Source organism: Gossypium hirsutum, chromosome A09 (assembly GCF_007990345.1).
Source record: "Gossypium hirsutum isolate 1008001.06 chromosome A09, Gossypium_hirsutum_v2.1, whole genome shotgun sequence".
NCBI lineage: Eukaryota > Viridiplantae > Streptophyta > Magnoliopsida > Malvales > Malvaceae > Gossypium > Gossypium hirsutum.
In genome coordinates this window covers 55097548-55110812 of record NC_053432.1, presented here as the reverse complement: position 1 = coordinate 55110812, position 13265 = coordinate 55097548, and positions in this window count along the sequence as shown.

Here is a 13265-nt window from a genome sequence, read left to right as displayed (position 1 = left end):
TTTACAAGTCCTATTCCCCAAAGAACGAGGTAACAGACCAATAAAACCATAAATCCTATACCTCTAAAATTGCAATAGGTCGGATTAAGTCATCATGGCGAATCTTATCTTCCTGAAGTTGTAGTGGAGCAGATCGAATCCACAAGTCTTATCTCCCTGAAGTCACAGCGGAGCAGACTAAAGACAGCGAATCTTATTTCCTTGAAGTTGTAGTAGAACAGATTAAAGTTACAAATTATGGCGAATCTTATCTCCCTGAAGTTGTAGTAGAGCAGATTGAAACCACTAGCCTTATCTCTCTGAAGTTGCAATGGAACAGATTAAAGCTACAAATTATGTCGAATCTTATCTCCCTAAAGTTGAAGTGGAGCAGATTGAAGCCACTAGCTTATCTCCCTAAAGTTGTAGCGGAGCAGATTGAAGATAGCGGATCTTATTTCCCTGACATTGTAGTGGAACAGATTAAAGCTAAAAATACACAAACCTTATCTCCCTGAAGTTGCAGTGGAGCTGGTTGAAATTACCAATTCTTACCTCCTTGAAGTTCCAGCGGAGTAGACCAAAGCTACAGATCTCTTCTCTCTGAAATTACATTGGAGCAGATCAAAGCCACAATCCTTATCTCTCTGAAGTTGCAATAGAGCAGGATAAAAATACACAAACCTTATCTCCCTGAAGTTGTAGTGGAGCAGGTTGAAATTACCAATTCTTACCTCCTTTAAGTTTCAGCGGAGTAGATCGAAGCTACAAACCTCTTCTCCCTGAAATTACATTGAAGCAGATCGAAGTCACAATTCTTATCTCTCTGAAGTTGCAGTAGACCAGGATAAAAATACACAAACCTTATCTCCCTGAAGTTGCAGTGGAGTAGGTTGAAATTACCAATTCTTATATTCTTGAAGTTCCAGCGGAGTAGATCGAAGCTACAAATCTCTTCTCCCTAAAATTACATTGGAGTAAATCGAAGCTACAAGTCTCATCTCCCTAAAGTTGTAGTGGATTAGAATGATGCTACTTGAAGAAGAGGAGCACCAAAGAAGTCGAGATTTAGAGACCAGACAAAATTGGCCCTTTTGAAGTCTTTGCTTTATTCTCATTACACGACAATGAGCAAAGAGGGGTAGTTGTAATAGGCCAATTTTGGCCTGGGCCCGAATAAAAATAAAACTAAATAGTCTAGTTTTTACAAGACCCAAAATGTAAAAACAGAAGCCCAAATTTAAAATAAACCCAAACCCCAAACAACCTAACTAAACCTTCAGCCCAAAATGGCCCAAAACCTAAACAACATCAGCAAACCCTAATCTCAAACAACCCTAGGTGCTGCTGCCTCCTCCGCCTCCATACCTCCACATCGACGCTCCCACGTACAACCTCCGTACATGCCCGTACACCAGCAAACGCCTCCATACTTGTAAAAAGAAAGGATAAACAACAGTAAAGCAAAGAAAAACGAAAACATTGTATTTTTTTCTTTTCGGATATAAAAGAGCATCCAAAGAAATGTAAAAAGACTCATTTTTTTTATATACATCTAATATTAACAGAGAAAAGGATTTTCAGATAAAAAAGGTGATCCCTTTTTCATTTTCTTCCTCAAATATTGTACTCTTACATACATACACAAAAAGAAAAAAAAATACTTTTTACCTTTCTTTCGGCGATCGGAGGGTTTGAAACCGAGAGCCTTCCTCGGTCCCTTCCAGTTTTCATGAAGTTTTTGAGGTTCCTGATATCAAATTTAGAAAGGGAACTAAAAATGGGTTGGAAAAGGGTCGATTTTGTACCTCCGGCCGCCGTATACGATGGTCGCTGTCGACGGATGGACGGTAGTCCGATCACTGAAAATCGGGGGCCTTAGAGAGAAATCAAAGCCCTCTCTTAATTTTTTTTTTGAAAACCCGAATAGAATGAATTTTTTTTAAAACTTTTGGCTTTTATAGGTGACGTAAACGACGTCGTTTAGGGCCTGTTTCAGTGGCCTCAAAACGGCGCAGTTTCACCTTGACCCGCTTCGAACGACCTGACCCACCCCTTCAGGAGATCCGCGTGTTTTTAATCGGAAAGGCTAATTGCGCTTTTAGCCCTTCCGCTTTTTTATTATTTTGTGATTAAGTTTTTTTTATTTTTAATTTTCGCCCCTTAATTTATTTCGTTTCCAATCAAGTCCATATCGAAGCTGCGCGTTTTGGAGGGGGATTATTTATCATTTTGGTCCCTCCTTGTTATTCGCGTGTTCGATTCGGTCCTTTTATTTTTATTTTTATTTTGAATTTGCCTCGAATTTCTGTTTTAAATTCAATTTAGTCCCTTTTTTAGTTATCTTGCTATTTTGTTATTAAAATTAATCAATTTTATTATTATTATTATTATATTTTCTTTTTTCGTATTTACATATAAGTTATTATTATATTAAATAATTTAATATTATTCTTTTAGCACTTTTATTTTATTTTTTTGTATATATCATTACTCTTATTATTATCATTTTATCATTCATTTTATTTATATCTTTTTAAATAATTTCAAACTTTAGAATATTTATTATTTGTATTATTGTAATTATTATTAATATTACTATCATCATTATTAATATTATTATTTTTAAACCCCTCTTACATGATAGTTATTTATTTACTCGATTACTATTAGTTTTTTTTTTAATTTTGAATTTTTTAGCTTACTTATTATTTTTCTTTTTATGATTAACTTGTTCGTTTTATTCGTTCATTCTCATTTTCCTTGTTGTTGCTTGCATTGATTTTGTTACGCATATTGCCATCATGATTTATTTCCACCCTAAATTCATAAAAAAGATTCTTTAATAAAGGCAATATTTCATGTTTGGAAATTCGAGAGATCGTACCCTAACGTACTGGGTTTCGATTTTTCTCGTTTGACCCAAATGATCGAATATCCTTTTAAAACTAAAATGCATGAGTTTTGAAAATCAAAAGACAAGCTTATTCTCGAGAGTTTAAAATGTCGTGTCCTAACGTACTGGATGTGACATTTTATTTGTAACGCCCCAGTTTTCGGGAATTCTGTGTATGTTGGCAAAATTTCATGCTTTGATTTTGTCATTTGTGAGTGAAATTATGAAATAGGACCTGTGTGAAAATGTTTGAAAATGCTATAGGCTAATTTGTAGTGGCCAAATAAATAGTAGTGCAAAATAGGAGGATTTGTATGTCAAACCTCCCATTTTACAAGAAGTGGTCGGCCATCATGTTGTTGAAGACAATATGTGCACTTGATATCCATAATTTATGGTATAAATTGATAAAAAAAAATTGATAATGGGTTAGGTAAATGTTCCATGATGGGCATGATTAGCATTATGGGCATTTTTTTTATTGACATTATGGCATAGGTATGGCACAAATAATATAGGTTATTTTGTGTCATAAAATGTTGGGTAATAAAATAACAAAAGGATGAAAAGAACAAAGTTTTGTCCATCTTTGTTCATCATAGCCGAAAGTTAGAGAAGAGAAAGGAGAGGAGAAAGCTCTTGAATGTTTGGTCACTTGGGGAAGAAAATTGAAGGTAAGTTCATGGTAGTTTGCTTCTATCTTGATGTTCATGAGTTCTTCTTGATTCTACCTTAACTTTTGAAGCATATTTTGGTTTTTGGTTGTGTTGTGAGCATTTGGTCATGAATTAAAATGAAGGAAATGGTTGTTATTTCATGTTCTTTTGATGAAAAATGAAAGATAGGTGAAGTTGAGCCAAACAAATGAACATGCATGTGCCTTAGATGCTAAAGGGAAAAATCGGCTAACATTTTGTGCTTTAAAATGATGAAATGGAGATTATACTTAAGTAAAATCATAGATATGTGATGATTTATTGGTGATATACATGTTTAAATAACATGCATGCAAGTTATGTGTGAAAGAGTGAATTTGGTAATAAATCTGCTTGGGACAGCAGTAGTAACGTGACTTTGGAAAATTACCATAAAATGTGGGAGATGAATTAGAAGCTGAATAAATTATGTAATTAAATCTTATTGAGTCTAGTTTCTAATGAAATAAACAAGAACATATTTTGAATTCTTTACAATGAGAAATTTGATTCGTAATGAAGAGTGGTCAGATTAGTCAAACAGTGAAACATGGGAAACTTTAAGAAAAATTTGGTATTGATTGGCCAAACCAAAAATTCTGAAAATTTTATGGATAGAAGATATATGAGTCTATTTTCAGGGAAAATTAACAGCAATTGATTTGGAGTTTCGTAGCTCCAGTTATAAATGATTTTGTGACTATTGCTCAGGAAGACAGCTTGCAGTGAAATTATGATTATGTGGTAAACATTGACAAAAATTTGTTAATGAGTTACTTATTGATTTCTTATAAGCTCACTATGATCTGTAGGTGTGGTTGGCCGAATATTGTAAGGGGTTAATACGTAGTTTGTATTTGAATAGTTAGATTAACGTGTTAGTAATCCAATTGTAGGCGATTCATGTGTGGATCTCGTCAGCATATCGTTGCAAACAGGTGTGTAACTAACACCGTCTTATAGACTAGATCGGCAAAAGCCGAAAAGCTGGTATTTTGAGAACATGCGAGTGTACGAATGCTCGTGAGATTAATAGTTTGATGTATATGGTAAATTAAAGTGATAAGACTGCAGAGTGCGCGATTCCGTGCATTTCGATGTTTTTGGGCTTAATGGGCCAAAAACGGGATAATGGGCCAACGGGCCCAAGTCGGTAAGAAAATGCGGTAAGTGTTTCTGATCATATGTAAATGGCTATGATATGCATGAAAACCTTAAGAATAGTTAAATTACTTGAATACCCCTATTTATGGAAAATTACTGTTATACCCCTAGGTGCAAAATTACCATTATACCCTAGGGTTACTTTTGACTGAAAAGCATGACGATCTGATTCTATATGATGTATGCAATGATTATATATCTGTTGCATGGGGACATGGGTTATATTATGGAGGAAGCGTCCTGGTGGCTATGCCACAATTATCTGATCTGGTGGCTCTGCCACATATATCTGTTCTGGTGGCTATGCCACGATTATCTGATCTGGTGGCTCTGCCACATATATCTGTCCTGGTGGCTCTGGCACAATATCTGTATCTGGTGACTTCGTCACAATATCTGGCAGCCTCGCTGTGATTTTTGTGGTGTGTAGCGGTTGGGTGGGTCGAGTAGTCTCCCCACATGGTGTAAGGCTGGTACGGGGGTGTTATGGATGAATCTGGATTGGGTTTCTACATAAACATGTAATATCTGTTCTGTTCTGTTATGGGCCTATGGGCTTTATTCTGAATTCTGTTCTGGGCTAAGGCCAACTTATTCTATTTCTGTGGTTTGAGCTGATGTAGGCCATGGTTGGGTTAATTTACACACTGAGTTTCCCCAAACTCACCCCTTTTATTTTCATCCACGCAGGTAATCCCCAACCATAGTGGGCTTGGACCTGTGAGGGAATTCGGAGTGGCCACCCATTCTGAAAGTTTGATTTTCTTCTGGTGAACTGGACATCCTTTTATTTAAGTTTGAAGTTTTGGGTTTTTAAATGTAATAAGGCCGCTTAAATATTTTTTATGGTTTTAATATGTATTACTAAGATAGGTATTACTTATTTTAACTGTTGAAATTGGATAGCTTTAGGGCGCGTTTTCAAAAACAACAATTGATTTCAAAATAACATGACAACAAGCAAAGCTTCTGCAATGAAAGTATTTTCCAAAATTAATCACTTTTCCTAAAAATGACTTAATCAAATCGGTTTCCTAGAAATATCCATGACGTTAAGGTGTGGTAATGGCGGTATGCATGTCTAGGATTTGATCCGAAGGGAGCTTGGTACTTAAGCAGTCCGATGGACTCACCACCTCTTTTCCGGTTTCCTACCTGGTACACAGCTTCCATTCACTTTAACCTATAATGAAATTATCTTTTAAAACACTAAGTAAGTTTTTCTGGATCAACAATATAAAATGTTTTGAACGCTTCGATGTGGCATGTCGGATCTGGTCATAACGTCTGGGCCGGGTTTGGGGTGTTACATTATTACTTCGAGACAAGAAGGTCTTTAGCATCCGCTTCGATTTATCCAAGCATTTTTGTAAAATTAACATTAATAAAAAAGGAGGATCGTATTTTTAAATTCTTTACAGATTTTCAACTTTCGACATTAAGACATTAATTAATCAATTAGGTACCAATTTTAGGCATTATGAGGGTGCTAATCCTTCCTCGTATGTAACTGACTCCCGAACCCGTTTTCTCGAATTCGTAGACCAAAATCGTTGTTTTAGTAAAATAAAATATTTTATTAAAACAATCAAATTACAAGGTGATTCGATCACACCTAAACAAAAAAGATTGATGGTGACTCTCCATTTTTCGTTTTCTTTTTAAATAAAAGTAGACCCCATTTGAAAAAAATGGTTTTGGCAGACTGTAGCGTCAACTTTCGGGTTGGTTGTCGGTCACAATTTCATTAACATTATTTTTGTAATAACCCAAATTTACCTGGGTCTTAAAATCAGAAACAAAAAAAATGAATAAATGCTTATTTATTAAAGTCCAGTTACAATAAGCAGCCCAAATGCCACTAACCCGTAACCCAGCTAAAACTACCCAATAACCCGTACAAGATCCAATTAACCTATTACCCTATTACATTTTAACCCAACAATAAACAGGGCCCAAATGGCCCAAGTTGCTAAACAGAAGACAGAGAAGCCTAGGGTTTCAGAAACCCTAGGCGCCGCAATCAACGCGTCTCCTCAATGCCTGTCGTTCCAACTACTCATCACAGCCACGATTCTGGGCTCCAAATCACGTCATGATCACCGCCACTGACAGATCTACGTTACCAGCGCGATCAAACGCCGAATTTTCCTCACAAATACCTGCAAAAAAGGAAAAAAGAACAGCAGCTAACAAACAAAATGGGAAGAAAATAAAGATTCCTTACCAAAATATGTTGTAAACAGTGGCTATAAAAAGCCCAAATCGAGAAAATGTAAAGGACCGATTCTCAAGTTTTGGAATACATATACAGAATCAATAAAAAGTTTATTTTTACATACACAGCAAAGACCAACAGTCAATTGAAAGAAGAGGTGATTCATTTTATTTTATTTTCTTTCTATTCTAAATATATACTGATAAATACTAAACGATAATAAAGTTACCTTTTTTCACCGTAAAACGGAACACTGACTGCCGTACATGGCGAGGTCAGCGGGGGCACGTGAAGCACGTGTGGCCGAAGGCGGTGGAGCTCCAGGACAAGCTAGGACGACCACTGGCCAGAGCTCTGAGAGATTTTTTTTAAAGCTCTTTCTTTCTTTTTTTTTTCTGATTGAATGTTTAAAATGAAGGTTTAAAGTTTTTTTTTTTACTTTTATAACATCAGTAAAATGTCGCCGTTTTAGCTTAATTCAATAAGCCTAAAGCGACGTCGTTTCGAGGCAAGGATCTGCGCGTTGACCCGATTACCTGAGGAGGATCCGCGTGTTTTTTAAAATTGGGTTAATTACCCAATTAGTCCTTTCGATTTTTTTAATGTTTATAATTTTATTTTATTTATATTCTAATTTGGCCCTAGCAGTTTACCTATGTTCCAATTTAGTCCAAACGGTGATTTTAAATAGTATTCTGGAGAAACGGTGGCGTTTTGGGATTAGGGCCAATTGCCCAGTAAGTCCCTCGGTTTTTATGTGTTTTCCTAATTGTCTCAGATTCTTTTTATATTCTTTTAATTAGCCCAAAGTTTTCATTTTTTTAAAAATTTTAATCCTTTTTATCCCTTTTAATGTATTTATGACCTATTTATTTTAAACTTTATACATATACTATTATATTTTAATATGAATATACGTATTATATATCTTTAATTTATTTACTTATATTTTATTATATTATATTACTTCATATCTTTCTATTATCATATTAATTAACATATATCATTACTTATTATTTATTATAATATATTTTTATCACATAATGTTTATATATCTTTATATTATATATTATATAATTATTTTATTATACATTATTTTATATTATTATTATTTATTATATATTATTTTTTACAAACTATTATTATTTTACATTATTATTTATATATTATTATTATATTTTTACTTGTATTACGTATTCTTTATATTCTTTATATATATTATATATTATTTTTACACATATACTTTCATATTATATATTATAATTATTTTATATTATTATGTCATCTTTTATACCATTATATATATTTTTATCAATATATTATTATCTTTAAAAGTTTTAACTCGTATTATATACTTATTTTTATTTATATGTTAATAATTACTTTACTTATATTCTATTATTACACATTTTGAAGATATTATAATATAATAATTTGTAATACGTATATTTCATCATTAATTACTTATTTCATATTATTCTAAACTTATACAATTATTTTATTATAAATATAAATTTTTCATATTTGATATTTTATACATTATGTTTTTCTAAATCATTATATTTTATATTTTTATATAATTATTATTCTTATAAATATTTTTTTATTATTTATTATATCACATTTTTTTATATATGCTCATTCTATTTATCAATCGTTTGTATTATACATATATTTTTTTAAAACTTATGTTATTATTATTATACGATATTTGCTTTTACTTTAGAATTAATGTATTATTGTTATGTTATGTATTTTATATGTTATGTAATACCTTAGACTTTTATAATTTATTTTCAAATGCATTTTTTTATATATGTGTTAAAATTGTATATCATGCATCATTTATGTTTAAATATATGTTGAATTATATGTTTAGGGATTTTTCCCTATTCTTCTTAAATATGCATTGTGTTTTATGTATATTTTTCTTATTTAAATATTGTCATGTTTTATTTCTTATATATGTTGGTTAGTGTATGATATTTATGCTGTTATGCTTTTACTTACCTATTATTATAACATGTTATCTCGTATGTTATGTTAATATGCTCCTTCATGCATCGATTTTAAAAAAAGAGACTTCAAAGTTTTCAAAAATAAAAAGGCAATGCTTGGTATTTGAAAGCTTCGAGAAAAATAGTGCCCTAACTTATTGGGTTGCAACTTTTCTCGTTGAGTTCGAATAGTCAAGTACCCTTCTAAGTTTTTTTTTAAGATTTTCAAAATACGAGCAACTGTCTTGGAATTTCAAAGCGTTGTGTCCTAACTTACTGGATGTGACGTTTTGTCGTTTCCAGATAGGGATTTCCAAAAAGGCTAACTTAATGTCAATATTTTGATACAAGTGAATCCCAATTTTCAAAATGAAAATATTTTAAAGAGGATTGTATCTTAAAATTTTTAAAATTTCCAACCTTAAAGACATTTGATAATTAATTAGGTATCAATTTTTGGGCATTACGAGGGTGCTAATCCTTCCTCGTACGTAACCGAATCCCGAACCCGTTCTTTTTTATTTTGTAGACCAAAACTAATGATTTTAAAACAAAATGTTTTAAAGGTGATCCAATCGCACCTAAAAAGATTGGTGGCGACTCCCGTTTTCGTTTCTCTTAAAGTCGATTCCCATTTTCCAAAACTCGATTTTAAAAATGGTCTCGACAGCTTGGCGACTCCACTAGGGACTAATAAGAGAGTTAAGCCGTGCAATTGATTATCTCTTGTCTTAATGTCGGAAATTAAAATTTTAAAATGTAATCCTCTTTGCATTACATGTGTTTGTATTATTGCATGTGTTGCTATATTCTGAAAGATATAGTAGCCTCATCTAAGAAAGTGGATGTTTCGGAAGAAAATTGGATAACGCTACTTCAGAACCTTCAGTCAAAAGATGTTGAGTGGAGGGCTCCGTGGATGATTCCTGGTGAGATTCTTTACCGATGTGGCAGTTTTGATTGGGTTCCCCTGTTGGGAATTTGGGGTGCCATTGGTTATGCCCATTTGCTTGTGTTGAGCCAGCTTGGATTGAGGCAGTTCATACTAGCAACTCATGGGCCGGCTCAAAGTGAGTTCGTGTATAGAGAAGCTGACTACAAGAGGAAAGTCAGTGAGATCTCTAGTGCTTGGAATAAGACTTGTCGATTAAAAGGAGTAGCTATTAGCCCTGCTACGACTCCAGAGTATGTTCAATGGAGAGGCAGAAGGATTAATGATAACATCCCTAAGCCAAGCATGGAAGGAGCTCGACCGATAGAGGAATATTTACAAGTGATGCCCTCGGAGTTAGAAATTATGAAGCAAGAGTTCGAGAGAAAGAACTTTGAGGTCGAGAAGATGATAGAAAAGCTTGAAGAAGAAAAGATGTACTTGAGCTTAGACGTCGATGTTCAAAAGATGGAGGTCGAGAAAGAAAGGAAAGAAAAGAGGAAGATTGAGGAAGATCAAGATGATCTAAAAGAGTATTACAAAAAGGCACAAGTAGAGAGCCAGAGTAAGATGGTCTTCAGACCAGTTGCAGAAAGAGGCCCAAGAAGAAAAAGCTAGAGCCAAGTATTGGGAGAGGAAGTTCCAAGAGATGCGGTCACAGAATTTGGCATTAGAGGAAGAGAATAAAGGGTTGAAGACCAAGGTAACTAAGCTTGGAAGATCCCTTCGTTGGCATCAAAACCATGATCCTACGATCGAGTTAAAAGAGCAAAGAAGTAAAGTTGAAGATTTGGAAGTGGCATTGCATGATGGTGAACTTCGGATTGAGTAGCTCGAGGCGCGAGAAGATTATCTAAAGGGAGAGCTTGAGCAATCTAGAGGACAGGTCGGAGAAAGGGATCACGTCATTGGTAAAGCTTTAGCCCAGATTCGAGAGGTTGTTGAATATGTTCAAGACTTAGTAGTACGAGCTGATGCTTTGAGTATGATGTATGAGTCAGCGTCTGATAAGGGTCGAGAGTTAGCCCTTTTGTTAGAAAAAGTTAGAACTTTGGGCATTAGGGCAAAGGCGTATGTGTAATCCATTTATATGTAAAGATATTCTTTTTCTAAATAAAGTTTTCTAAATGAAATTGAATCGAGATCGATGCCTTTTTGCATTCATGCATTTGCATTACATCACATCATATGCATTCAAAGTTATAGAAAGACCCTAATTAGTTAAAGTTTACTTCCAGAGAGATAGAAAAGAAAATCTGGAAATCACACATCCTTACGGCACTCGCATTAAAACTAAGAGTATGGATCAAAGGTTTGAACAATTGCAAAAGGATATGCAAGACCAATTGCAAGAACAGTTGGCCAAAATACAGAATGACATGAGGGAGCAAATGCTAGAGGCTCAGAGGAATATAATGGCTGAAATGGCTCAGCTGTTAAGGGCCACTGATAAAGGAAAAGCTCTCATGGCAATCATTGAAGAGGAGAATGAGGGTCCTCCTCTAGGTTTTACTCCCCTCATGTGCCACCGCAAACCGAGACACCTCCTAGAAGGCCATCTGTCACTGTGAGACCTCAACATAGGCCGATTGATGCTGGAATCCTCGTGAATTTCCCATCTGGGTCGGGAAATAATTTAGTCGATAGCCCGATCAACCCTATCACTCCTGATCTGGATCTAATGGAGAAGGAAAGAATGGCAACTAAATCCTCAAAACAGTTGGAGGATCGTTGCAAGTGGTTGGAGGAGAAGTTTAGGGTTTTAGAAGGCGCTGGAAATCATCATGGGATTGATGCCAAAGACTTAAGTTTGGTTCCAGACTTGGTACTTCCTCATAAATTCAAGATGCCGGAGTTTGAAAAGTATAACGGGACTACTTGCCCAGAGGCACACATAACAATGTTTTGTAAGAGAATGACTGGTATGTGAATAATGATCAACTATTGATCCATTGTTTTCAAGATAGCTTAATAGGAGCAGCGGCTAGGTGGTATAATCAGTTGAGCCGTGCAAGAATCAATTCATGGAGAGACCTTGCACAAGCCTTCATGCAACAGTACAACCATGTGACTGATATGACGCCAGACAGGATCACACTTCAAAACATGGAGAAAAAGCCAAATGAAAGTTTTAGGCAATACGCACAATGATGGAGGGAGGTGGCAATGCAAGTACAACTACCACTGTTAGAAAAGGAGACCACCATGTTATTTATCAACACTTTGAAGGCGCCGTTTATCACTCACATGATTGGAAGCACCACGAAAAGTTTTGCGTTATAGTTATGGCAGGAGAGATGATTGAGAACGCCATAAGGGACAACGAGGTGAATAAAATGAATAGTACCAACTCGAGGGCAATCACAGTCGGTCAACCCAAAGCAACTGCGGTCGAACAGCAAAATACCCGAAGACATGAATCGGGCACAAGACAGAATTCAGAAATGATGCAATTCACGCCTATCCCTGTGACGTATGGTGCGATTTATCAAAGCTTATACGATGCACGTGCCATTGTTCCATTCCACTTGAAACCGCTACAGCCACCGTACCCCAAATGGTATGATGCAAATCCTAAATGCGAATATCATGCGGGAATACCAGGGCATTCGATTGAAAACTGCACCGGATTCAAGAAGGCCGTGGAGAGGCTTATCACGATGGGGGTTGTGAAATTCAACAGTACCCCTAATGCTAAAAATCTGTTACCAGATCATGGCAATCAATGGGTGAATTCCATCGATGAAACAAGGGAAGGGAGAATCAAGGAAGATATTGCTGAGGTGAAGACATCCATGAAATTAATATGGGAGGAGATGGTGAAGAGAGGTATGTTGACCTCTGGAAAAGGTAGAAAAGGAATAGAGAATTATTGTGAATTCCATAGAGATGTGGGTCATATGATCCAGAATTGTGAGGATTTCAAGGCCATAGTGCAAGGCCATAGTGCAAGGCCTTATGTTTAACAAAGAGCTACAGATTTTTTAGGGTAGTTCTTACAAAAGAAAAATATGTGTACTGGAAAATGAACGACAAGGAACCAGCCGGCCAAGAATTATTATTTCTTTACCGGGGAATAATGAAGTGGGGGCGCAAACCGGACCCAGGGTTGCCATCCATAAACCCAATCCTTTCCCTTATAAGGATGGCAAGAGGGTGCCATGGAGTTATGATTGCAGTGTAACAGTACCTGAAGGGGAGAGTATAGTCAATGCGTCTAGGGGTGTGCAAAATGAAGGTTCCCATACGCGGAGTGGGAAACATTATGATACAAGGGGCTTCGGAGTGGAACCCACAAAGACAAAAGGTGTCGAGGTTGAGAAGGAGAAAGAGACCGAAATACCCATCAATGAGCCGGTGAAGGAGGAGGAGGCTAAGGAGTTCC